Raw genomic sequence first — 5,205 nt, 5'->3', positions numbered from 1 at the left:
CGGTACTTTCTCCAGCGGGGGTTTGGTTTCTCCCCACACCGTCAATGCTGCAGAGGAAGACAAGGCTGACAACGACTGTGACTTAGATAGCTGGATTTGCCCGTGTGTCCCAGGAGAAAAGCTCGACAATTGGTCGTCTGAAAAAGTCGTCCGGGTTACTCTACTGAAGGAGTAATTTTTATTGTTTTCCTTTTATCACATGCATAATAAAGTCTTACACTTTGACCAAGGTGTAATGACTCATCTGTAGGGCCATCCATTTAGTTACATTTCGCAATTATTTTCATCATCAATAAAGGACAGCTTTTGCAAACAATTTTGTATTCTCTTTCTTTCAATTATTTTTACTTTTACAAAAACGACAATGTTTCTTTTTCATGTTTCTTTTTCGTTTTTCTTTCCAAAAAACACCTCGTAAAACTGACCACCCGGATCTCACTGCTAACGACACTGCTATGGCCAAGTATGACTTCGACAATCCTATCTATCAAGCCGAAGAAGGGGCTGAGGAAGATTGTGAATTGCCTGAGGAGTTAGCCAGGTTGTTGAAACAGGAGGACCGAGCTATTACACCTTATCAGGAAGTGATTGAGACCGTCAACATTGGTACCGAGGACGACAAGAAAGAGATCAAGATCGGGGCCAGTCTACAGGCCGAGAGGAAAAGACAGTTGATCATGTACTTGACTGTGTTAGAAAGGTCAATGGGTTGTGTGCTCGGTCAACATGACGAGTCAGGTCGAAAAGAGCATGCAATATACTACCTTAGCAAAAAGTTCACCGACTGTGAACAAAGATACTCACTGCTCGAGAAAACTTGCCACGCTTTGGCATGGGCTGCTCGCCGACTAAGACAATATATGTTGACTCACACGACTCTATTGATATCAAAGATGGATCAAGTCAAGTATATTTTTGAAAAGCCAGCGTTTACCGGAAGGGTTGCTAGGTGGCAAATGATGCTGACAGAGTATGACATCCAATACACTTCACAAAAATTCATCAAAGGAAGTGTCTTTTCAGACTATCTTGCCGAGCAACCGATTGATGATTACCAATCTATGAGGTTCGACTTTCCTGATGAGGACATCATGTTTCTCAAATCGAAAGATTGCGAGGAACCACTCCCGGAGGAGGGGCCTGACCCTGAATCCAAATGGATTATGATGTTTGATGGGGCGGTCAACGTCAATGGTCGCGGAGTTGGTGCAGTGTTGATCACGCCGGAGGGGGTTCATATGCCATTTTGTGCCAGAATAACTTTTCCCTGCACCAACAATGAAGTCGGACGAAGCAAAATGGGTCCGTTCTCGATACAATCAGCTGAGCTAGTTGAGGAAAAGAGACTAGCAGCTATATGCCATGGCCAGCTATATCAGAGACGGACGAAGAGAGCGTTTGATCAGAAAGTATGCCCTCGGGAGTATCAAGTCGGTGAATTGGTACTCAAAAGAATTCTTCCTCCCAACACAAATCACATGGGCAAATGGACACCAAGCTATGAGGGTCCATACGTGGTTAAAAGGGTTTTCTCTGGCGGAGCTCTGATGCTAACAACCATGGATGGCTAAGACTTCCCTTCCCATGTCAACCCAGACGCAGTTAAAAAATACTTCGCATAATAGACCCGCTGGACAGTAAAAAGAATAGTCCAGGCAAAAAAAGGGCATCCCGACGAACCAAAAAAAAGAATAAAGAGGTTCGGGCAAAAATTAGGGATATAAAATAAACCATGTACACCCGGTGAGTCGAAAACTCGAAAGGGCGGCTCAGGCAAAAAAGGGTATCCCGGTGGATTGAAAACCCAAAAGGGCGGTCCACGCAAAAGTTAGGGAATAAGTGAATGACTGCGATCTGAGTTCATCCGTGTTATATCACCGTTTCATTCAATCCAACAATCTTCGAAGGTTAAAGATCGACTAATCATCCACTTCTGAAAGCAAGATGAGCAGAGCGTCTTGAGGACATACGAGCCATAGCAGAGTCGAAACTCAGTGGGACCCCGTATCCACATTGCCATTAGGATAGTTTCTTTTGTTCAATTTATAGCGATCACCTCTTTTCAGGGATTAGCTTCCTGATGTGCTCGCCTATTCCCGACACAAATTTTTCAACCAACAAAAGTCGAATATTCAGTTAAAAAGCCTCTTTATTTTTCAGTTATCAATTTGTTTGCGAAAAGATGTCTGAATTCTTGATTAAACATATTACATCTGAATATAATGGTGGCTTTTGCAGATGATTTGCACAGAAAAACATTTAAAATTGCTTTGAATGTGCTTAATCCCGAACGGTGAATTCAAACCGAGTAATTCCCCGGGGCATACGTGTATTTTTTGGTTACAGGTCACAGGAACCGGATCCCAAGTCATGAATCCTCACCCCTAAGCGGTTGGCAAAGCCTCTCCTCTGCAGAGCAGGTTCCCCAGTAGAGTTGACAGTATCCAGACTGTATATCCCCAGCGGAGTCGACAGTGCCAGACTGTATCTTCCCAGCAACAGCGGAGTAGTCGCATACCCAACAGACAAGAGGGTGGTGTTCCCAGTGTTCATCTCATTCCCCCAGCAGATTATTTTCTAACAGATTTGTTTTAATCCCCAGCCTGAGGACGATTAGCAAGTTCATATCCCCAGCAAAGGTTGATTCCTACGACATTTCCCCGGGGAGTGCCTTCCTCACAGACTCTCCTCGCAGAGCCTCGCCAAGCAAAGTTTCCATAGTTGATACTTCCCCAGCAAGGTCAACTTTTCAAAAAAGGCCGATTTATTTTCGGTGGCTCCCCGGTCCCGGCAGACGGATCGTTCCCCACAGAGCATTCAAGGATTGATACATCGATTCGCTCCCTACCAGAGTTGCTTCCCCAAGCAGATTTCTTTTTTCTTTTGCATCATGCATAACATTTGCATTTGCATTTGCATGCATATCAAACATACACATAAGCTAATAAACAGGTTCTTCAAAGCAGACTGAAAAATTACTTTACAACCAAAGTCATGAGATTCGGCCAGAGGATCAAGTGTGTGTGTGATCCAGCATGAGGGTCATTTCGAAGATTCAGCCTGAGAATCGTTTTCTAGTGATCCAACCTGAGGGTCATTTTTGAAGATTCAGCCTGAGAATCGTTGTTCCAGAGATCCAGCCTGAGGGTCATTTCGAAGATTCAGCCTGAGAATCTATTTCCGGAGATCCATCCTGAGGGTCATTTCGAAGATTCAGCCAGAGAATCGACTACGAGCGTTATTTCCCCAGCGAGCCGGCTAGAGGAATAGATTGACAGCTCAACAGAAAATCAGCTTACAAGAGGATCCAGCCCGCGGATCGCATTTAAAAAACAAAGTCTAATCGAAGAGTCGTTACAACATGTTCTAGCCTGAAGAATATGTACGAAGCCCAAGAGTGGGATATTCTCGAAGCTGCATATCTAACATGAAGATTGGGCGCAGATTTCGAAAGAGAGTCAACCAACGCATGCCTCAGATGCGAGATCCTGATGATGGGAATTTATCATCAAAACAATCCAGATCTAGCAAGAAGATCAAAGTCAGGTCTAGCCCGAAGACCGGAAATAGATTCAGCCAGAGAATCGAAACAATTCAGATCTAGCCAGAAGATCGAAGTAGATTCATCCAGATAATCAAAGAAAATAGATTCAGCCAGAGAATTGAAACAAAGGAGATCTAGCCAGAAGATCGAAGTCAGGTCTAGCCCGAAGACCGGAAATAGATTCAACCAGAGAATCGAAACAATTCAGATCTAGCTAGAAGATCGAAGTAGATTCAGCCAGAGAATCAAAGAAAATAGATTCAGCCAGAGAATCGAAACAAAGGAGATCTAGCCAGAAGATCGAAGAAGATCTAGCCAGAAGATTGAAACCGTATCCAGCCCGAGGATCAAAATTAACATCCAACCAGAGGACTAAATTGAGTATAGATTCAGCCAGAGGATCGAAACTCCAGATTAAGTCAGAAGACTGATTCAGATTCAGCCAGAGGATCGGAAGAGAAATAAACAACGCGGTGTATTTCAGCATTTTTGTAGTGTTCTCGGAGCGCATATTTTCGATTTGCCTTTGGTATTCAATCACAGCTCACCCTGTTTGTCTGATAAGCAGTTCGCTTTCATCCTGCTCGGGTTAGCTGATGACTGAATAGGGGCAGCTGTAACACCCCAAAATTTGCCCTCCTTATTCACGCATTCATTTTTAGGTCATTTAACATTAGATACATTGCATTTCATCATGTCAATCGGGATTAGCTCCAAGAAGCTTGAACATCATCTAGGACACTTTGTGGGTTCTATTTAGATGATCAGTCAACACAAGGGAAAGACTTGAGTTACTTCCAACAGGGGTCTATTCGTCAGTCAAAACGTTAATCTTGAAGGAGCAAAGGTTTGTTCATGAGCTGTCATGCTCGCCAGGCGAAGCCCACGTGTTTTGAAAAAAAAACGGAAAACGAAAATAAAAATAAAAATAAAAAAATAAATAAATAAATAAAATCTTGGACTTGGACCTCTCTCATTTGAGCCCACAGGTCCACAAAAATCAGGTTATAAATTCAGAGTTTCAGTGAAACAAAATTTCATTCTATTCCTATTACCCTGGCTGGAGGAAAAAGATAGTGAGAGAAGAGCTAACAGAGTTCAGAGCAACTTCCAGAGACTGAAGGGAACTCATCTGCAAAGAACCAATTCCCTCTCATATAAACCCTAAGATTGTTTTGCAAACCCAACCGGGCAATTCAATTTCATTCGATCTCTCCAATCAGGTTTGCCCTATATCCATCATCTTTATGCCTTTAATTTGAATGCTCTAAATGTATGAGGTATTATGGGTGAATTTGATACCCTTTTGATGCATGTGTTTGACAAGAGGTTTAGGCCTCCTACCCTTGGTTGCTTTTTGTGAGCTCTTTGTGAATTTTAATGGCATGATTCATGTGGTTACACTTTGATTTGGGGGCAACTCTTGGTTACCCTATTTTGTTTCTCTAACCTGTTTGTTGAGTTTTGTTTAGTGAGGGCTCATATGACTCTTGCAGAGATGGTTTGCCTGGTGTTCCACTTTATTTGTGGGATACCACTTGGAGGTTTCATTCCGATTACCTGTACTGACTCACTTTCTTTGATGGTGTTAGCTTAGAAGGATTTCAGGGTTTCCTTGTTCCGTTAATTACTGTTACTTCGGATCTTTATCCGTGTGGTAC

This window comes from Lathyrus oleraceus, chromosome 5 (genome assembly GCF_024323335.1).
Source record: "Lathyrus oleraceus cultivar Zhongwan6 chromosome 5, CAAS_Psat_ZW6_1.0, whole genome shotgun sequence".
Taxonomy (NCBI): Eukaryota; Viridiplantae; Streptophyta; class Magnoliopsida; order Fabales; family Fabaceae; genus Lathyrus; species Lathyrus oleraceus.
Note: the sequence above shows the minus strand (reverse complement) of the source record.